This window comes from Gavialis gangeticus, unplaced genomic scaffold, assembly GCF_001723915.1.
Source record: "Gavialis gangeticus isolate Ggan-Ray unplaced genomic scaffold, GavGan_comp1, whole genome shotgun sequence".
NCBI lineage: Eukaryota > Metazoa > Chordata > Crocodylia > Gavialidae > Gavialis > Gavialis gangeticus.
Genome location: NW_017729034.1, coordinates 69526364 through 69549630, shown reverse-complemented (window position 1 = coordinate 69549630; position 23267 = coordinate 69526364). Strand labels below are relative to the sequence as shown.

The window sequence follows — 23267 nt, the reverse complement described above, 5'->3', positions numbered from 1 at the left end:
ACAAATTATGGGCCAGTATTCAAGGTGGTTAAACTGGCATAACTTCACTGAAGTCAAGGGAGTTGCAAACATTCATACCAGTTGATAGGGCTGTGCAAAGCTTTGGATCATGATTCAGATTCAGAGATGATTCAGATTATTTGGAGGCCAAATCTATGAATCTGAATTGAATCACTGGAAGCTTTAGGCTTTCTGAATTGATTCAGAGCTTCCAAATTGATTTGGAGATTCAGCCATACAGTATAATGGGGAAATCAATGAAATATCTATAACTTTGTTGTTTTTTAGTTGATTCAGATGAACCTTGCATGTGTGGTAGCCTGCCAAGTTTCAAGGTGATAGGCACAGAGGTTTCTGGGAAACTGCACCTCAAATTCCTGAAAGCAAAACTCATGTCACGTGCATCTGTTAAGCCAGAGTGGGGTTTAACTGACTTGCCTCTCCTACAGCCTTGGTGTTACCTGTCATGAGCTTTGCTTGTCAGCAGTTTGAAGTGCAGTTTCCCAGGAACCCCTGCACCTATCTCCTTTAAACTTGGCAGGCTTTGTGGCCTCAGCAAGAGCTGTCATCCCTGCAGTTTTCATCCCACTCTGGCTTAACACACATTTGACATGAGTTTTGCTTCCAGGATTTTGAGGTGCAGTTTTCCAGAAACCCCTGCACCTATCACTGTGAAACTTGGCACGCTTCATGCCCTCAGCAGCAGCTACCATCCCTGCAAGCTTCATCTGAATCAGCTGAAAAGCAACAAACTTATAGATATTTCACTGATTCCCCATTATACCCTATGGCCAAATCTCAGAATCTGCTCCAAATCTATTTGAATTGGCTGAATACAAATCAGCTGAATCCAAATCCAAATTGAATAGTTGCCTATTCACACAGGCCTACCAGTTGATACATTTTATTTGTGCTTTGATTAAGAGCCCTTTAATATGCCAGGTTTTCTATTAAGCATACTCTCTTTACTTAAACAAATCCTCATTGCATTGCTTTATCTACATCAAGAAATTGACCCACTATTTACACTAGTATTATACAGCTTTCAAGCCTAGTTTAAGAAACAAATTGTCTCCATAATGTTTCACTGGCAAGTTGGCTTATTTCTCTGCCTGAGAGAAACTTTATAAGTCACATTCTGTGGAGATATACATCCATCCAATCTACTTTCACATTTCAGAGTTAAAGTATCTATCTTTCCTTCCTCATTGATACTTTTGTTCAACAGCTTTAGGGTCATTTTCTTTTATTTTAATGGAGTCTTACTAAAGCCTGATCCAAAGCCAGTTAAGGTCAATAGAAAGACCCATCCCTTTTTGTGATCAAATCTTTAAAGAGGCAAGTAAAACAAGCTTTTTCAGGAAAGTTTTCTGAAACTTGTTCCTTTGGATAGAAAACCTGCCCTTTCTCAAGATTTCCCAGATACTTTGCTTATATAAGAGAATTGGAGAAGGTTACATTTTTTTGTCTGCAAGTATTTCTCTATTTCAAAATAAATTAGGAACAGAAAAGGCACTGGATCTAAAGCGCTTGTGCAGTAACTCTGCCAAACAAGTTGCATCAGAGACTGGAAAGGTTCAAAGGAATGTCGTGAAGTTCAAATACTGGCAGCATATATAGTATATCAGCTATATTAGAGGAAAGTCTACTGGACTGGTTTTCTCCCCACTGTATTCAGGTCTAACCTTCACTAATGGCACCAATAGCTACCATGTTTATTATAATGATGCTTTGAATTAACATATACAGTGAATCACTGTACCCATTTTCTGCTATGATTCTTTCTGTTTAATCTTTATGGCAGAAAATATCAACAGAAAATGCATTTTGCCTATTCGTTGTCTCCCACCCCACCTCTTTTTGCATAAGGCAGTAGTCGGAATAGATTTGGACATGCACTAGTTACTTCACAGCATCATTTTAATCCTGAGTTGCGCCATTTCAATGTTTGTTATTTCTACAAGTTTGACTGATATATTCTACGTGATTATATGCTGACATACCCCAAAAGCTCTTCAACATCCACCATCTTCTAAACATGATTTCAATATTGACTCAGACCATATATGGCCAGAATGTATCCCATCCCATCTCTAGGCAGATAAGTATGCTTACGTGCCTAAGTGTTCTTATAATTCACCCTGCTCAAGTCCTTGATAAATGGATACTACTAAAAGGTTGGGGGGAGGGGGAGGTTGTCCTCCCATCCCTTTCTGCTTTTTAGCAACTAATTCTTAAGGAGAAGATGATTTTCAGGGACTTGAACTGAGTGGATTACAATTGCTCTTAGGTACCTAACTCCACTTAGATGCAAAATAGGTTGAACAAGATCTGGCAATTAGTAATCTAATCTACAGTAGAGTTAGCTGACTAGCAGACTCCACCATCTAGTAGTGGGACCCACCAATTTCAATTATATTCTCACATTCATCCACACAGCTTCCAATGAAGTCAAACAGCATTCTGGTTAAATACTGGAGGACAGAACTAAGTTCATGCTGTTCATCCTTAGTGAAAGCTTTAGTGTCCATAAGCATCAAATCCAGTCATTGGTCTCTAAAGGAACCTTTATTCCTCCTAAACAAATTCTAAACTTGTCAACTGTAAGTCATTATTTCCATTTTGTAAACACATATTGCAGATGCAATCCCTTATGAATCACTTCTGATTTTATAGTCATAAAGCCTATTCCTATAGGCATGTGGTTCTTGATACCATAGGCACCTAAAAAAGTAAATGCAAAACTCATCCTATTATCAAAGCATATTAGTTTTGTTTTTTAAATTAAGATACAAAGGAGTGGTTCTAACCTCCTTTGCCTGGAGCACATAATACTTCCAGCTTCATCTACATAAACTTTGTTAGTGTGAAAATCTCATCACAGGAATCTGGGACTGAAAGGAGCTCTGCACTGTTGGTATACTAGGTTTTAGCTCAATCAGCTCAATTCATGAAAGGTTTTTTCATCTTTTATTCAAAAAGTAGTTGAAATCTCCAAAGCAAACTCTGTTCTCTTGAATTCACACCTTCATGCTGGCACTGGCCTTTGATGATGATCAGCCCTTTTCAGAAAGCAAGAGAGAGGTCAGGGGCTTTTCAGCATGTGGTAGGGACTTTATAAGAGTGGAGATTGTCTTCTCAGAGAAAACCCTAGTATTATTACTTAATAAAAGTCAACACATGGCAAAAATAACCACATAAGAATTTCATTTCCCAGTTATTGAAGGGCATCTCTTGAAAAAGACTGTAATTTTCAAATGCCAGAATTAAATAGGTGAAATGGACAGGACACAAAAAAGGGGTGTCAAATAGAAATTAAACAGAAGTTCACATAGCAGGTTTTCAACTGATGGCTTGATAATAAAAGTCTATTGTAAGGCTCCAGGTGCTATGAATCAGATTTTGAATGTAAACATTTCTTTTGCTGCCACTTAAAACTTGGATTAAAAAACTGCCCATGTACAATTCTGGGAAAGAGAGATAGAGAAAGAAAGAACCATCATCAGCAACTTATGTTGCAGGAAATGCCCTTGTCACATCATGTTGCACCAGGTAAGGCTATAATGTAGCCTGTGTAATGTAGAATAAGCCACTGTGGCCAAGAAAGCTGTGGCCATGTGCCAAAGAAAAGATATAAATTTCCATCCCTTCTAATGACAAAGCCTGTTGTAAAAAGAAATTAAAATTCACTTTTATAAATAGCTCATTTACTGTACCCAGTACATAAGAGGTTAATACATCGTGTTCACAAAAAAAGAAAATCCCAAGCACACATACGCTTTGCCACCAAAACCCCCAAACCAAACCTCCTACTAGAGAGTAGAATGGCAAATAAAATTCATTGACCCAGAAATAGTCAAGCTTTCTCTGGTTACTTCTGGATTTTTTTCCTGAGATATGATGTCACTGTACAAACAGTACATAAAAGAATATAGTTTCTTTTGTCTATGCAGTATTATGAGCCCAACACAAGTCTTTCACGGAAACATTAGACAAATATTTAAATTGCTACATAAATGGTTCAGGCTATAAGTGAAACAAGCAGAGGCTATTCTAAAAATAAAAGCTTGTGGACAATAAACCCTTCCAGCCGAGAGAGAATTTTAAAAAGCCATGGAATAAGTGATGTAAAAAACCCACCACAAATATTTAGACAAGTGACTATGGGGTTTTTCTCCTTTTCAAAAAGAGCTTACAGAAGATGACCACCTGCAGAATATTCAAGAGTGAAGATGGTGTGTACAAGTGACCTGAATTTTTTCATGCTGTTGAATTCTTAACCTAATAGCTATTTGTACAATTTTCCTTCCACCTCCTCATCAGCAATACGTATTTATATCCCATCATCCTCTATAATAGAACCTGGCAATGTTCCACTTTTTGTGAAATGAGGACAGTTTTGCATTTCACCTTAATCAAATCAAATTAGGACAGGTGGTAACCCTGCAGGCAACATAATTATGAAAAACGTCTGTGTTCAATACAAACTGTCCTTCCAGCCTCCCTGCCTAATAGGACATCACTGTACAATCTTTTGACATTTTACTGGCAACTCAGAACACAAATGCCCACAGAGGACCAGATTCTGCTCTCACTTTTGCCAGGACAGATCCAAAGAAACCCCACCAAAGTTCCTCTCTATTTATTCTTTGATCTTTATTACTTGTTCCTTTCTATTTATTTATTAAGATACCCTCATGGACCCAGAGGGACAGACTTCCACCTTCAGCTTCCTCTGTGCAAAAATGAAGCTCATTTTCTACCTATGGGGACTTTTACCATCTTTAATTTTCTCTGAGCCTGAGGAAGGGCACATGTGCCCGAAAGCTTGCAGAAAAAGATATTTTTTTTGTTGTGATTTCTTAGTTGATCTAATAAAAAGTATCATCTCTGAACCACGAGTTCTGGAGTTTTGCATTTCTTTTTGTCTCAGACCAACACGGCTGCCAAATACACTCCTTTTTATTTATTCTGGCATAAGTAGGAACACATGAGTTGATGTAGTGCTCCAAGCACATATGCTGATGTGGGGATGAAAACTAAAGCTAAATACAGGTAATTTTTATAATTCTGAGTTATAATATCACCCGACAATTCAGTCTTTCTCTAGCAAGGAAAAATTCTAACAACATCGTACCAGACATAGTAATCCTACATTGCTAACCATAATTTGTGTTTCTGCTATTAAAAAAATCCTGACAGGCATAAATACTAGAGATGGTTACTGTTGCTTTTTGGACAAGCAGGACACATGGAAAGGTTTCAATCTTCCCCAGAGGTGGACAGTTAAGGATTTTCCTGATTTTACATTGGTATGGTGGCTTGGCTGTTGAACATACTATTTGTAATGAATAAGTAGCTAAACAGATTTTATATAAACTCAAAATTGAATGCAGAACTCCATTCTATATTAAGGGGATAATACAGCCAGCTTCATTTAGACTATTACTCCTCAGAAGACACCCCAAACACTGCAATAACAAATGTTATATCAAAGATGCACTCAACAACAAATGCAGTACAAGTCTCTGTGAGGCAATTTTTCAGCATGTCAGAATTATAATATCACTCCATGGAAACAAATTAAGCAGCACAAGCTTGGCTGTTGGGATCACTTTATTAGCAATGCCGTGTTATTTCATAAAGAATGCATTGCTTCAGATGTGTCAATGAACATCAAGGATGGTCTATCCATTTTTATGGAGCACAACTTATTATTTGCATATGAAATAAACAAAGCAGTTTAACACAGGGCTCTCTCTGCAACATGCTTAAAACATTGCTGAAAACCGATCATCTTTCCTGCTCACCTCAAGTCTATTCCAGTTTGGCTTTTTATTCAAGCAAGTGCAATATTTAAGAGACTTCTGAAAAGCATCCATTAAGGAACACTGAATATTCGATACCTGATGAATATACATCTATTTTAAACACCTGCTGAACTCACCTGGAGAACTTTGAAATAACAGATCCCATTTCCTGATGATTCTGGTTAGCATTATCATATTGGATGCACATGTAACCTTAGTTCTGTCTGTAGCAGGGCCACGGCCCCAGAAATGGCTGCGATGCCCTGCTCCAGCTCCTAAGCTATCCTCTTTCTTCCCTCACTTGCCACACATTTGTTGGAAAAATTTGAAAAGGGAGGCTGTCACAGGGTCCCTGAATGAGCTTTTCTCCATGTTTGGCCATCAGGTCCTTCCTAAACCCTACTGCACACAGTCCTGTCTCACACCAAGTGTGCCCTCCTGGCCTATCCATGCCTCTAGGGCACATGCCACCTTTAGGGCTATTCATGGTCTCCTTCTGCCCCAACAGCCACACCCATGCCTCACAGACGTTAGTGGTTAATAGTTCCAGCGGGCACCTTGCCCTCAATACAAGGTCTGCCCTCTGTAGGCTGCTGCGATGCTGTCAGGGGTTTGGCTTTCCTAGCCCCTGCCCCTTTCCTCTAGCTGCCCCACTTAGCTTAGGCCCACTGTGTTGGACCTGGTTTCTGGGCTTCAGCCCCTGTCTTGTCCTTATCAGGCTTTAGGGCCCTGGCTGTGTTTCCTGCCCCTCTCAGGCTCTGGGCCCCTGGTCCTAGTTTTGCACCTCTTGGGTTCTGGCTCAGCCTTCCTGGCCTTAGACCACCTCAACTGCCTGTCCAGGCTCAGGTTTCAACCCTTATAAACCTCTGCTTGTCTGTCTCTTGATCCTGGCCCCTGGCAGGGCTCAGAAACCACATGTGCTCCTCTGGCGTCAAAAGTGGCCTCCTTCTCTCCCCTTCTAGCCAAATCCGGTCCACTGGTAGTCCATTAGAAAACAAAAAGGGAAAACATAAAATAAACTCACTTCCCTTCTAGGGCTACTCCCAGTGTAGATCTAGTCCTTTTCTCTCTCCAGCAGGGCCCATCCTGCCCTTTCCCTGGTCAGGGCTTCACTGACTTTCATGCCTGTGTGCAAGCCTTTTTATTCCCTGGGTCCTGTCCCTTCCAGCCATTCTGGTCTGTTAGATGGCTTGAACACAGGGGCTGCTTGTTAGTTCCAGCCCTGCCAGCTGCCTTTGCCTGGGCCACAAAAACCTTTCCCATAAAGGGTCCTCATTAAGCCTGTGCAAAGCTGCCAGTATTCGATTTGGATGTGGGGAACAGTGATTCAATTCAGTGATTTGGATCACTGTCCCGAATCAATTCAGTTGAATTGGATTTGAAAGATTCAGTGCTGATTTGGTGATTTGGCCATAGACTATAATGGGGAATCACTAAAATACCTATAACTTTTTTGTTCTTTTGCAGAATTGGATGAAAATGGCAGGGATGGTAGCCTCTTCTGAGGGCATGAAGCTGGCCAAGTTTCAAGGAGATAGGTGCAGGGGTTTCTGTGAAAGTGCACTTCAAACTATTGAAAACAAAACTTGTGTCACTTGTGTGTGTTAACTGGGTTTCTGGTTGTAGATGTGTTGGTCTAAGGAACAGGCAGGCAATGTTCCTTGAGTAGATGTGATATCTTTTATTAGATCAACTAGTTGGAGGAATATATCTTAGCAAGCTTTTGGGTTTAAAAACCCTTTGTCAGACTGAGGAAGCATCTGCAGTTGGTGTTTGTGCAACTTTGAGCGGTGTGGAGTACAAACTTAGATTCCTCCTCCGTCCCCAGAATTTCCCTATGACACTCGGCTCCCCTGGTGTGATCCAGCTCCTCTTCTGGCATGGGGAGGCTCATGCTGGGTTCTGAAATTGGGGAGGAGACTGTCATGCTGGTGCTGGTGGCTATTTCTGGAGTTAGTGGAGGTGGTGCAGGTGCAGGGACAGGTACTGCTCCCACCTCCTTGCTCCCACTGGCAGCAGAAGAAGGTGCACCTATGTTTGGGCAAGGGGGAACTTGTAGCTGTTCCCCTACCCCCTCTAGCTCCTCTCCCTCCCCAGTTAGAAGACCTGGCACCTGCCTTTCCAGCACACTTCATAATGTTTGCTGTGCTGGAAAATATGTGTGTGTGTGTGTGTGTGTGTGTGTAATATATTTTGTATCTGTTGAATGTGTGTGTGTAATATATCTTCTATCTGTAATATATCTTCTATCTGCTTATCTGTGTATGTGTGCATGTGTGTGTGTGTGTGTGTGTGTAATATATGTACTTTCCTGCACAGTGATGGATGAGACACTGCCAGGGAAAACACAGCTTTGTTTTTTAAAAGCGTGGGGAAACAACAAGAACAAGAAAGAGGATTTGGGGGGAAGAATAAGTTGAAAGGAATGGATTGGATAGGGATAAGTAGAGGGATTCTAGGCAAGGGTAATTAGTAAGGTGTATCCAATCCTTTCCAAGAAGAAAGACTAGCAAGAGACGGACTAGGAAGCCAGCCACTGCAGCCAGTACCTTTCACACACTGTTGCTTCCAGACAGAGACTGCTCACAAAAGGCAGAGAAAGGCTTCACACAGAGCCTTATATGCTGTTTCTATGTCCCTCCCCCAGAGTACTGTGATTAGAAGGGAACTCAGGGAAAGATCACAGACACTGGCCAGCTACAGATGTCAATATCAGAGCAATTCACCCCGCCTTCCCAGTTTCTGTTTCCCCACGAGACTGCTTCCGAATCACCGAAACTTTTCTGAATCAATTGGGATGCTTCAAATTGATTTGGAGCTTTTAATGGGTCTCCCAGTTTGGTTGGGATTTGATGATTCTGCCACTGAATTGGGCCAAATCTTCTCTGAATCGAATCGGCAACCAAAGCTTTGCACACCCCTGGTCCTCATCAGTTCTGGCTCCGCAGGCCTCCCCCAGTAAAAGGGCATGCCTATTTTATGTACATTTCTTTTTTACACAGCATTCCTGCTCCCCATCTCAATCTCCCATCCTTTCTAATGTTTAGCATCCCTGAGTATGACCAGACTAGATGAGTGGAATAGCATCCACTTTACCAACATCAAACTTTGACAGTAATGCAAACACTGAATACTCATAAAATGCTGATAAGACTGTTCAGAATGGTTGCCTCTTCATTCCCCCTCCTCACATGCACACATTTATTTTCCTGTGGAAGGGGAAGTTCTAAAAAACAGAGCCCACTTTTATATCTGTTTGGCTTTTTTATTTTGCTCTAAGTAATGCCATGGGAAACACTGGGTTATTCAAAACCAAGGTACAATTGAGAGAGTGTGTCCTTCTCTGTGATTCAAATGCTTTCTTAGCCTTGTTTTAGTTATTTTCATCATTTAACCACACTTGTGATGAGTGTACCTTGTGAATACTTATTCTGTGCCACCTTCTAACATGGTATTTCAAAGGGTGCTTTCAAAGGGTGAATGAATACTCCATATGGCAAATGTTAGACCTTACCACTTTTGCCTTTCATCACTGCTTTTATTTGCCATTTATTTTCCACTTTAATTGCTTTACTATGAGGCAGAACTTCATCCTTGCTGCAAAACTGGAATCCCACTGGATATGAGTATATGAGGACCAGTGGGCATAAGCTAATAGAGATTACTCTTATTCAGGCTAGACATATGAAAAAAAACCTTTTTCTCTGTAAGGGTCACCAGAATCTGGAATGCATTGCCAGGAGAGGTGGTGCAGTCCTTGGAGGTGTTCAAGATGAGGCTGGACAGGCACCCTGTTGAGCTTGTCTGAGTCCAATAACTTCCTGCCCATGACAGGGGACCAGACTTGATGATCTTACAGGTCCCTTCTGGTTCTTTGATTTTATGATTCTACTCTATGATTTAAAGAAATATGATTCATTAGGGGAGGGGAGGGCAGCAGGGAATAGGAGATGCTCTGTTTACCAGGATACCCCTTGGAGTAACTAGAAACAATGGCCACAACCTGACAGAGAGCAGATTTAGGTTAGACATCAGGAAGACCTTCTTTACGGTAAGGGTTGCTGGACTCTGGAATAGGTTTCCAAGGGAGGTGATGCTCTCCCCTGCCTTGGGAGTCTTGAAGAGGAGACTGGACAAGCACCTGGCTGGGGTCATCTGATCCCAGACCTCTTTCGTGCCCAGGGCAGGGGGTTGGATTCAGTGATCCGCTAAGGTCCCTTCTGACCCTACATCTATGAACCAATGAAATGTGAACATGCTCTTTTTCTGATTGTGAACATTTCAATACACTTCTGTAGTTGCATGAATTAAAATAAAGCTCTGACAATTGTTTGGAGAGGAAAACAAGAGCATTCCTGATGTTTCAAATGAACTGGAGATTCTTCACACTACTTTCCTGCCTTTCCTGTAGGTTTGTTTATATATGAGCTCAGATCCTCCGAAGAAAAATTGTCAATTATCCTTTATGGCAAGATTCTGACTTGTGCTATAGTAGACTACATATAATGAGATTACCCGATTCCTCTTTAAGCATCAATAATTGAATTTATAGACAGTGGCCTTAAAAGTTAATTTCTAGTTCTTTACTCACTAAGCTGTCCAGCATTCAAATGACTTGCAGGTGACATGCAATCAGAACTAGCTAATCCAATTCAGTTTGTATAAAAAAATCCTCAGATTAACAAATCAATGATACTTACACACTACAAAATTGTTTCCACTTGAAGCTTGACTGGATTTACACAGCTTACATGCAACATAAAACCTGTTTTCAAGTAATTTAGCTGGGATTGAGGGAGAAGTGACTCTTCTGTCTCTTGTCAATGAACTAGACATAAACTGGGCAGCAGAAATCCCTTTTCAGTTTGATGGGTGCCTACAGATGAAAGCAAGGGAGGAGAAGAGGAGGGAAAAACAAGATTTCCGATAGGCAGCAATCCGTGGCTGAAGTTATTTTCATACCTCTACCTCTCCAATGAATTATGATTTGCCATTCAAAAAAGCCTGCACATGTCTCTTTTTAGTGGTTACACCAAGGAGAATCCTATGGCATGCCTATCTTAAGATGTTGCTATTACTTTCACGCATTAGACAACTCAACATGTACTTAACATGACTAGAAATGTTAATCCTACTTTAGCTTGCAGTGCCAGTAATAAATCACTAATGTGGCTATCAAACCCCCCAAACATATTATACCCTCAGTGACTCCAGGATACTGGATGGTAGAGTTAAACTTTGTTGCAGAAGAGTTTGCTTTCACAGACACATTCGCATCTCCCTTCAGATCTAGGGAGGGAAAAAACTGTCTTGAAAAGTGCTGCTGTTCCCTTTTGAAGGCTGTAGACTATTATCTGACTTGTACTTTGAGAAGTTGATGGTGAGTGGGCTGCTGAAGCACAACGCACTAGAGATCATTAGGACTATCTCCCGCTTTACTGGGATGATATTATATCAATTTGCCAACCATCTAAAAGGTAAAATGGTATTTTTGGGTAATTGCTATGGAATTAGAAGATTCATGGTACAGAACTGATCAGGCGACATGCATTTAATCAACCACATCTCAAACAAGTCTTGTAATAATATTTCCCAGCTTATTTTCTGTAACTTAAAAATATGGTCTAAAGAGAAACAAAATTGCTTTTGATAACAGTAGGCAACAGCTTCAGTATACATTTTTCAGACTTGTACCCACACATACAACTGAACTGAAATTTTAAGACAAAAAAGGTTCATGTTACCATTTGGAGACAGACTGTGCATAATCTAAAAGGATGTAACATTTTTCCGTTTCAACTAATACTTTGTGGCTTTGTTATCTGGAAGATTCTCAGGTTAGAAAGTAAGCTAATGTCAATCACTATTTTAAATGCATGGAGACAAAGGAAAACATAAAAATGGCAGAAATAAGAGGTAGGCAAACCATATTATACATAGATCTGAGGGGTACACCAAGTTAATTTGGCCCTTTCTAACACAACCAATTACTCTTGCCTCAAGGAATCCTTATCTTAAATTTTCCAAACCCATTAGCCTCTATTGCTAGATAAAAGACATGGCAGGATTTCAGTAAATTGCCTATATTCTTTCTTGCTGATCCTCCATCCTCATTGTTGGAAAATTAACTTTAAAATTAAATCTCAGTAATCTATCTGAACTTGTCACAAGAACAATAAAAAGCAAAACTAAATAGCCAAGAAAATGTTGCAAAACTAATGCCATTACTGTTTCTAAAAAATGGTGGAAAAATACTCTTTTAAAAGGTTAGTGAGTCCAAAGAAAGATAATGGTGAACCGCATCCTAAACAATATGGATGGCATGTGATACAGTGGCTTTGTGACAAAGGTATGATATGTTTTGGTTTCCACATCTCATGAAAGGCAGAAAACAAGTCAGCCCTTTCTCCTGGCCCGCTACATGCTTTTCCTGATTATGAAAGGAAAGGTTCTCTCTTTTGCAGGCAAATCTGGAAACAGTCATTCAGTGAACTGAATGGTAGGTAAAATGTCATCACTTTGTATCAGTGTGCTCTCAGCTGTAGAGGTACATCCAGAGCGAGTCCAGAGAAGAGCCATGCGCATGATCAGAGGTCAGGAAAACAGACCTTACGATGACAGGCTGAGGGCCATGGGGCTCTTTAGCCTGGAAAAGCGCAGGCTCAGGGGTGATCTGATGGCCACCTACAAGTTTATCAGGGGTGACCACCAGGATCTGAGGGAATGTTTGTTCAGCAGAGCGCCCCAAGGGATGACAAGATCAAATGGTTATAAACTGCTGCAAGACCGTTTCAGGCTGGACATAAGGAAGAATTTCTTTACTGTCTGAGCCCCCAAGATCTGGAATAGCCTGCTGCTGGAGGTGGTTCAAGCATCTACTTTGAACACCTTCAAGAGAAACGTGGATGTTTTTCTTGCTGGGACCCTATGACCCCAGCTGACTTCCTGCCACTGCACTCGATGATCTTTCGAGGTCCCTTCCAGCCCTAATGTCTATGAAATCTATGATATCCCATGCCATGCAAGGGTCTTTTCTTTTGGGGAGGCTGTGTCTTGGGAGGCCTGTGTGAGAACTATCTACAGTACCACTTTGATTGTAAGCAGTAACAGAACACATTGGCTATTCCATTTCTACCCCCAGTCACTGCAAAAAGGGCACTGTGCAGTGACGGGGCCTCTTGGGAGGAGTTAGGGACACAGGAAGGAAGGTATGGGATGGAGGGTAATGGAAAAATGAATTGAAGCCCCAGAGGGGCTTCATGCACAAAATTTGATAATCAGAATGTAGCAAATGAAAATGAATGTGTGAAAGCTATTTATCTTCACGCTGAAATTGAGAAACAAAAGGTCAGACCAACAAGCAAGTGGAAGGAACAAGGAAAAATATATTCAGCCCCCTTCCTCCCTTCTTAAAAAATCTTCTTAGAACAAAAAATCTACAAAGGGCACCATATATGAGCTGCAGCAGGTGACCTTGTAATTCTCATTATAAAAATCATGTAATGACAGGAAAATTTCACGGATCTGTCTCTTTTTTGACAGGTAGACTGGCACAGGATTGGAAAAGTAAACATTAGATAGTGAGCACTGGGCTATTTCTCCCCCAGAATGTATTATCAAATAATAGGGAAGAAGGTGTAGTGTCATTAACCTCTAATTGCACATTATTTGCCAAAGTACATAAAACAACCATAGAAATACTGTGCTCCAACAAATGATAAGACCTTGAAGACTGCTTCTCCTTTCCTCTAAGCAACAAGATAGTATTGCTGGAATAATATGCATAGAAACACAATGCAAATTGAGCAAATGCATCTTACATGCTTATAGTTGAAATTCATGCCAGATATTTATCTTTACCATAGATATTACAAATCAAGGTGCAACTACCATGGTTTGCCCCCTGGGTGGCAATGGAGGCAGCAGGGGGTGGGCTGGTCATAGCAGCAATGGCAAGAGTCATTCTTGTACCTTCTCTAAGTAGGTGCATGGGGTTGGTACCCTCATTGTCAACCCCTTGTTATGCTTCTGGCTATAAGCTGTGTCTGGATTCCAGCAAATAGAAAGGTTTTTCTTAATCATGACACTGTATTGGCAGGGCCTCTGTTCACGTGTGTAATCTTAGCTGCTCTCACTCAAAAGAACTCCTGGGGATGAGACAATTTGCCCTGTGCCCTTACTGTTCTCCTCTTTGCCACAGGTTGGAGAAACAAGGGCCTCAAACTACTTATACAGCAGCTGTTATCTTCTGACCCACAATGAATGGAAAATGAAATCTCCACTTGTAGCTTAATCTTTCGTTTGCAGGTCTTTCTGCAGGTTTTTTTCAAGTATCCTTTTGCCATTTCTGGCAGTTGTCAGAGAAAAGAAACAGCTTTTTTGTGACTGAAAACTCTGGTTATGTAAAGTATGTTGCATACTGCTGTTTGAAAGCAGTACACCATTTACAATTGTTGCTGTTTATAATCGTTAGTGGTAGTACACTGGGTCTAGAGGCTTGCATCACAGATTCACAGAAGTTTAGGGCTGGAAGGGATCCTGTGAGATCATCTGGTCCAGCCCCCCTACTCCGGCCAGAAAAGACGGCTGGAATCAAATAACTCCAGCAAGGTGTCAAGGCACCCCATTGTGCAAAATGCTATACAAACACATTTTCTGAAGAGTCAGGTCTGCCTCAGACCTTACAGTTTATATAGACAAGAGAGGTACACGAGAGGTGCAGCGACTTGTGCAAGGTCATGGAGCAGGTTCATAACAAAGCTGGGAGTAGACTCCATCTCCTCCCAGTACCCGATCCACTAGGACAGAGGTTGTCAACTGGTGGTATACATACCCCTGGGGGTACTTGGGAAGGACCTAGAGTGTTACGCGTGGGTGGGTGGAGAAGGAGAGCCACCACCCACCACCCTGCACCACCATTCCCCAGAGCAGGGCCAAGGCAACAGCACCCCTCTGCAGGCCACACAGTTGCCACTCAGCCAGTCAGATGGGAGAGGGAAGCTTGCATGCGGCAGCAGTTGCTGCCACCATCCACCACCCTACACCACCTTCCATGTTCAGCCACATGCCACTCCTCTCCTCTGCACTAGAAAATCCATTCTCATTCATTGGAGTTGGACGTAGGATTTAGTAGGATTCACTTCAATCAAACTAAGGCACCAAACTATTGGGCCATTTATTAATAGCCTGAATTTCTTAAGTACTATTCTATCTCACCCTATGAAAGTCCCCAAAATCCATGAATGCATGTCCTTTTGTGATACACCATGAGCCTACCCTTAAGATCAAGTCACAAAAGCAGCAAAGAGGATGACTCACCCACCTGCTGTATTTTCAGTGACTTGAGCAGGGTGGAAGAGCATCTCACATAGGCATCTACGAGGTGAGACAGAATCCAGCCCTTTGTTTTACTGGCTTTCAAGAGATGAATTTTGCCTTTGTGGAAATGTACCCCTTTGGCTTTTCTGCTTCCAATGAAACAAAGCCAAGGTAAAATGAACAAAAAGCTTTAAGCCTAATTCCTTTATTTCTTTTCTTTATTAAGTTCACCCGATTAGGGTTCAGTGTTGCACATCTCCAAGACAAATGATAAGCATTACAACTTCATCAGGATGAGTTCACACAGCAAAGGAGCTAATGATCTACTATAAGGAGATGCAGACTTTACGCTGGCAAGGTGCAACTATTCCTGCTCTTAACTTATTTTTTTCTCATTCCACATCCCACATCCCTCCTTGCTTCTAAAAAATCTGTTTTTCTAGCTGCTAAAAGAGGTTAAATTAAAGGCATGATGGGATCTGATGCATGATCCCAAGTGTCCAAGCAAAATTCTAGAGAGGTGCTGGCAACACGAGTTAAGTCTGATCATGCGCAGATAACACTGGCTCATGGAAATTTCCACAGCATGCCCAGCACGTGCCCCCTGGGTGACCTGAAGCTCTGTCAATCACCGGTGACCTACTTTTCAATCACCAGTGACCTACTTTTCAGCCCTGCGCATGCCTAGTTACAACACAGAGCTCTAACTCACACATGCTCAGTTAAAAAGAGCATGACGTAATCGTGCTAGAAAATTCTAACAGCCAAGCAGCCTGATTGGCTAAGGGGCTGCTACATTAGTGAGTGAAACCCCCACCTTTGTGTGGGTTGTGTGGGCGTCATTGATGAGACAGTGGTGAGAGACCCTGCGCTTTCTGTAGCAGAGGCTGCTGTTAGCAGGGACTGCGAGGCAGAGAGCGATTTGGGAGTCAATCCCCTGGTTCTTCTCACAAACTCACACAGCGAATTCATACCTTTGATTTCATTTCCTCGCGTACTGATTATTCCAATTACCGAACTTACTGGCTTTGACCCCGACTTCGATTACTTCCGGCTTTTACTTACCTGGCATTTGACGGACCTCGGCTTCCATTATCGACCACGATCTGGCTCATCCCTAATTCAGCTCTCGACCTCGGCTTTTCCTTTGACCACCCGGTGTCCATTGGACTGGCGTCACACTCTCGACCCTAACATCGTCTCATCACTACGAGTTACAGCTCTTGTTTGTTATTTGTTCATCCCTGTATAAGCTGTCGACCAGCTCTGGGACTAGCCAGCAGGCAGCCGCCCCTAGCTCTCCAGGGCTAGATAGCAAGGGCTTGCTGGTGAACCCCGTGAGCTCACAGATCCCTTTGTTGTTTGTTCACGTTCCAAAACTGTAACTGAAGAAAGCATCGCAACCTACGCCTTCAAAGTCAAATAAACCCACTTTGTTTAAAACCGTTACGTTTCCGTGCCTCAGAACTCCATGCCAAAAATCCCGCCTGTTCCGTGTCCAATTGCCACCGTCCGGCCGCCCAACCGTGACACCATGAGTTTGGTTAACCAACTCCGGGACACCAAGAAGCAAGCCTCCTGCCACACCATGTGTGCACAATAGGAGGCATGATTGTGGGATTGATGCTCAGATTGAAAGACACCATATTGCTAGTGTAGGTGTTGACACTGGATTTTAGGAACCCAGCCCTTACACCTTTGTTCCAGGTGGGCACAACCCTCAGACCAACCACAACACCTGCCAGTTGATAATAGGTGAATTTATTGATACAGAGTGATAACAAAAAGCAACACTACAAACAATCAAGCAATTCTATGTGTACCAATCCTAGGGCTGTCAGAGTCAAAGTACATCTGGGCAGGATGCAGGCTCCACTCTGAGGCTCTTTCTCTTAGGTATCAGCAGTCTGAAGGTGAGATGCGGAGGCCCACAGCCCAGCTCCAGTGGGGTACATAAGACAGGCTGCTGGTATGCTTTTGGTCTGTGCTGGCCTCAGGGACCCTTCCCAGGGGACAGGGATGGGGATGGGGACTCCTCTTGGGAAGGAGAAAGGAGAGGGACAGCAAAGAGGGACAAAAAGGAACAGGGAGGGATGGGAGGGACAGGACAAAGGGATGAACCCTTTGTTACTCTTGAGTCTGTTTTTGTATTCTCCTTTCCCCTTGATAACTCCTGGTGACTTTTCATCCATGGCTGTCTCTGGTTGGTTTTTTCTCTGTGGTCACATGTCCATGTAGCCTTCCAGGCCTTCTCCTAATTTGGTCTGCTCCCCCAAAACCAGGACTCAGGCCCCACCTCTGTTCTGGGGCCTTGTAGTTGATGTCACTTATATTGTGTTATGGGACAGTATGGTACATACTTCTTTGGTTCCCAGGCTGTTTTCTAGACTATGTGCCCTCGTTGTGTTAGACAGCTCATCTGCTTCCAGGGCTATGTGGAACTCTGTGTGTGAAACCCAGGCTCTTAGAAATCCAATTAACCCCTACTGCCCATCTTGAACCCCTATAATGCAGATACCAGTTCCCAAAAACAGGCTTTTAAATACTATTTTTAAGCCGACACAGGGAGAACCTGGGACTCGAAGCCCCCAAGCACCAGCAAGTAGCCATGTTGGCTCCCACGCATTCCTGTGGGTGAGAGCCCCAGTCAGCTGGTCAGGGCTCCCAGCTGTGGGATAGCATCAGAGCCACAAGCTCTCCTGCACTTTCGGCCACAGGAGTGCCCAAGAGCCAAGCTCCCAGTTGCAGGAGTGCAGCCCTTGCCTCCCCCGAGCTCCCTCCCATTGCTGGGAGCTCCAGTCAGCTGACCAGCACTCACAGCTTTGGGATCATGCTAGTTTTCAATGGCTCCCAAGGCTGGAAGCACCAGTCGCACGTTCAATTTAAGCAGGGTTCGAATTACACTGTGACTCCTGTGGGAGTCCGCGGCAGTGGCAGCCAGGAGCCGGAAGGAGCTGCTGCCACCTCCTGAGCTGCTTAGAAAGGTGCAGGGTGGGCCAGGGGCTCTCATCTCCTGGGTGCAGGGGGGGAGGGGCTCTTGTCTCTTTGTGTGATAGCTTTGTGGCTTATTCTTTATTTTATCATGTGGTCAGGTCTGTACTGAAGACATGTTTAACCAATTAAACACATATTAAATATAATATTTTCAAGGGCCAAAATGTCTGAAAACAAAGCATGGCACCATCTACTGGAAGCCTCCAGTAGGGAGGGAATTCCAGAAAAATGCATATTTTTCATTAAATAAGCCATTTCCCATTACACTATCATCTTTTTTAAACAAAAAGTGTTATTAACTTGCTGTATTGTTTCTAAAAATAAACATTTCTCTTAGTGTGCTGATTAAAAAATAAGCTGAACAAAACAGATCCTTCCCTTTGCTGCTTTGTTTTAAACAAAATGTTTGGAGGAAAAACACCTATGGTACAGGAGCAGTGGCTAAACGATATCACCTTTATTTACCACTGTGTGTGTCAAGTGGCCATTTAAACTCTGATTTTCAGTGGCAAAAAAGTTAGGTAACATCTCCCCAAACAACAGCAAACTTCTGGCCACTACTCTTTTACCATGTATTGCTGCTGCTGCTCTGCCCTCCCAGCTGCCAGAGCCATATTCCAGAGTCTCAAATGAGAAGATGCAGGATGTGGGGAGTGGGGGAAGAGGAGAAGGATAAGAGGTGTGTGCCCTCCCCATCTCTATTCCATTCCTCACCCACCTCTTCAGGCGCTTATCTTTACACTGTGGCTAGTCAGCTTAGCTAAAAATCAAAACCAAAATTGGGTTCTACAGCTGACCATTTCTCTCCAAGGTGTCTCATGTAATTGTTCAGATAAGGGCATGGGGACAACAGTTCTTGAATTCAACACATGCACAAGGCTTTTACTGGTAGAGTGGTTTGCACCCTGCTGAGAATCATTCATAACTGTGGAACTTCATGAAACTTTCCTTTTATCACCTGAACCGTCCCCTGGCCATGGTTCCCTTCCACTCATTCTATATTTATCTTTAGATACCTTCTGTTTTGCAAAGAAGCTGCTCCGCTAGACAACACTTCAAAACTCATTTCATGCTCATCAGATTCCCTCCAAACCTAGGCATTTTTCACTTGCAAGAAGCTGTGTGTCCAAAACATTTGCAAGTTAGGCAAAATGATTTGATATATTTGAACATCAAAACCATTCTAATAGAGATATTCACTGCAACTGGGATCAAACTCTGCATTTCACTGAGATGCTTTTAGGATGAGAAACGTTATGGTGATACAGGCTGCAAAGCAGCACATCCTTTCTGGGTAATTATCCAACACCATGGGCTAAATCTAGGATGTTTGTGTGTAAATGGCTTAGGGGAGAGGAGAAAGAATATCAGTTTCTGATCTTAGACCTGCTGATCTGTAGTCTTAAACACATGCTGTACAGTATCCAAAGGACTGGATGAACACTTTATAAATAAAAGTAAAGTATATAAATACACTTGCTCAAAAATACCAAATTGACAATTCTGATTTATTCAAAGTGAAGCCTGTATACTAACTCTTGGTCATTCTGGCTTTTTAAGGACAATCAACATATCCCAAAGAAAAAGACCAAGTTCACTCAAGGATGTGCCTGTGCTGGCTTCTGTTGATACGAGGTCCCTATGTCCATGCTAAACAATACGACTCAGCTGCAAATTCCACTGTGCTATGGTGCTTGAGATAGCTGGGAAATGCACTGGGCCTGTGCTTCTGCTTAGTAGCCTCAAACATAACTTAAAGCCCCACCGCCTTTTGCTAGCTTCCAATGGGGAATGGTAGGGGAAACACCAACTCTGCCGCTTCAGAGTCCTCCTTAGGACCTAGTAGCCCAGTTGGGACTGGGACTACAATTTGCATCTCTCAGCATCTCCATTCATGAATTTGGCTCAAATGTATGATTGTGTGTATAAAAGTCCCAGACACCTGAATTCTGTTTCTTTCAGGTTTCTGCACAGATCTAAATCTAGCAAGGCAGTGTTAGAGATCAGTCTCTGCTAACGTTGCAGCAGTAAAGAATGAATAACATATTGTAAAGGAGCCATGTGACCAGCAGGTTTGTATTTTCATGGTATAAAGAGCCAAGCAGGAGTAGTCTCAAACTGATGGCACTGAGGATGCATGAGGCAATTACCACTGCAGCAGGGACAACCAGTGAAGTCAGCAGCAGTTGGGATTTATAACATCTGGCACTGTAGCCGTAATGCATAACACTACAAAGAAGGGAGAGCAAAGAGACTATTGGGTGCCAAAATGTCAGCTTTATATGCCCTGACTTTTGTTTGCATTTTGTCAAAACCCTAATGCTATTTAAGTGTAGCTCTTTGTACAGTAATGCCAGTCCTATATAAATGAAAAGAGAAGAAAAAATCCTGGCTTCCACAAAACCTTTCATGGAATAATAATCCATCTTCTCTTTATTTAAGAGACTGGAACAGTCTTTCCTTCAGAGCCATGCCAATCTCATAGGTAAGTGTCTGTTTAGGTAAGGTTTCTAAAAAAGCTGATTATGTGCCCACAGAGCCAAAACAATAAGCAATGTCAGTGTATTAAATAAGTATATAACTTTTAAAACATTAACATGCTTTATTTACTTAGACTCTGGTAGCTTTCCCAGAATATCATGTGTTGGCAGAGAGTATTGGAGCTTGCAAAGACAGACAGCAGAATGATGTCTGATAGTGTTTTCTATAAATGGGATAGAAAACACTGTCAGAGGCATGGAGGGGCGGCAGTGGGGGGTATACTTACGAAACGGCTTTATGGAAGAAATGGCCTTGATGTGTTTCTACTGCTCTCAGAATACATGGTGTACAACTACTTCCTTCTAGCTATTTAGCAGCTTGGTTAGACTATTTTTTCCAGCAAATATGCAGGACAAAATGCACTCGTGGCAGTTCCCAACCTCCAATTTACTAAGTGCATTGCCTATAAGACACCACGGGATGGGGCCACAGGGGGAAATGACAACGCTTCCCAGACAAGACAGGTGACGAGCACAAAAAGTACCCAGGTAAGTGGCAGGGATCTAGATAGTCCTGGGATCAGCAGGGCGGTGTATATACCCACAGGAGGCCTTAAATGCCTCTATACTAATGCTTGTAGAATGGGGAACAAGCAGAAGGAACTTGCCCTCCTGCTAGCTAACACAAACCTGGACATAGTGGGGCTCACTGAAATGTGGTGGGATTCAACCCATGACTGGGCGGTAAACATCAAGGGCTACAGACTGTACAGGTGGGATAGAATGGGGAAGAAAAGTAGGGGTTTGGCGCTCCACGTCAAAGAACAATACATATCCTCAACAAAAAGCACAGGGTAAGAGGAAGGGCAGACTGAAGTGCTCTGGCTTAGAATACAAGGGGGTCAAGGGGAAAGGAACTTAATGGTGGGAGTCTACTCCAGACCACCCAACCAGGGGAAAGAGCTGGATCAGGAATTCTCAGATCAGCTTGTGGAGGCAGTTAAGTCAAGGCACGTGGTCATCATGGGTGACCTAAACTACTTGGACATCTGCTGGGAGGAGCAGTCAGTTAGGTCTGACAGCTCATGTAGATTCCTAGCCAAGATACAGGACCTCCACCTAGCCCAGGAGGTGAGCAGTCCCACCAGGGGGAATGCCCTGCTGGACCTGGCTGTGGCCACAGGCGATGACCTGGTAAGGGGACTGTGGGTTCTCAACCAGGTGGGTGACAGCGATTATTGCCTATTGGAATTCACCATCCAGCGCAGGGTGTCAAAGGCCTGCAGCAAAGCAGCAGCCCTTGACTTCAGGAGGGCCGATTTCAATGAGTTAAGGAGATCAGTCGGGGAGGCACTGAGGTCCCAGAGGGGAGGGGAGTTGGGAGTCCAAGATGAGTGGTCGTTCCTTAAGGAGATGATCCTCTGAGCCCAAAGGGTGACAGACCCAATGCGAGTCAAAGGGGGCAAGAGTGCTCAAAAGCCACCATGGCTCACCAAAGGCATTCAGGATTGCCTGAAAGCTAAAAAGGAAGCGTACACCCAATGGGAGGGAGGGGCCATCAGAAAGGAGGATTATACCTCCATTGTTCGAAACTGTAGGGGGGCTGTTAGGAAGGCCAAGGTGGAGACAGAACTGGGACTAGTGACCTGGATCAAAGATAACAAGAAGTCCGTTTTTAAATACATAGGGAGTAAAAGAAGGCACTGGGTAATGTGGGGCCCCTGCAGGACATGCTTGGAAATCTGGTGGTCACACCAGATGATAAATCTGACCTCTTTAACAAATTCTTTGCCTCCATTTTTCTGAGCAGGGATTGGGACATCCCCCCAACCAGGATCCCATATGAACTCAGGAGATGCACAGCCGGGCCAAGGGTCAGAGAGGACGTGGTCAGGGAACTTCTGGTGGCACTGGATGTCTTCAGATCAGCAGGTCCAGATGATCTCCACCCAAGGGTGCTGAGGGAATTGGCAGAGGTGATTGCAGGACCCCTGGCACAGCTCTATGAGTACTTGTGTTGCTCTGGTGAGGTGCCAGAGGATTCGAAAAGGGCCCATGTGGTCCCCATTTTCAAAAAAGGGAGGAAGGAGGACCCAGGGAACTATAAGCCTATTAGTCTTACCTCGGTCCTGGGGAAGATCTTTAAGAAAATTATCCAAAAACACATCTGTGAGGGACAAGCGGGGGAGATTATGCTTAGGAGCAACCAACATGGGCTCATTAGAGGCAGGTCCTGTCAGACCAACCTGGTTGCCTTCTATGACCAGGTCCCAGAATTCCTGGATGCAGGTGTCGCGGCTTATGTAGTCTTTCTGGACTTTAGGAAGGCCTTCGACATGGTCTATCACCCCATTCTCATTAAAAAATTAAGTGACTGTGGCATCAAGGCCTACACAGTCAGATGGGTTGCAAACTGGCTGTAGGGCTGCACCCAGAGAGTGGTGGTGGATGGGTCATTTTCAACCTGGAGGGATGTGGGCAGTGGGGTTTCCCAGGACCAGTCCTGGGGCCTGCACTGTTCAATATCTTCATCAGCAACTTGCACAAGGGGGTTAAAAGCAACTTGTTCAAGTTTGCAGATGACACTAAGATGTGGGGAGAAGTGGGCACGTTAGAAGGGAGGAACAGGCCACAACTAGGTCTGGACAGGTTACAGGGGTGGCTG

At 43.3% G+C, this 23267-nt stretch overlaps 1 protein-coding gene across 1 annotated transcript in view; it reads right to left on the bottom strand.

Annotated features, from left to right (window-relative positions):
- The window catches only part of PARK2 (parkin RBR E3 ubiquitin protein ligase), a 1789008-nt gene that overhangs the window by 333600 nt on the left and 1432141 nt on the right, over window positions 1-23267 (bottom strand). The gene's annotated exons all lie outside the window — the stretch shown is intronic.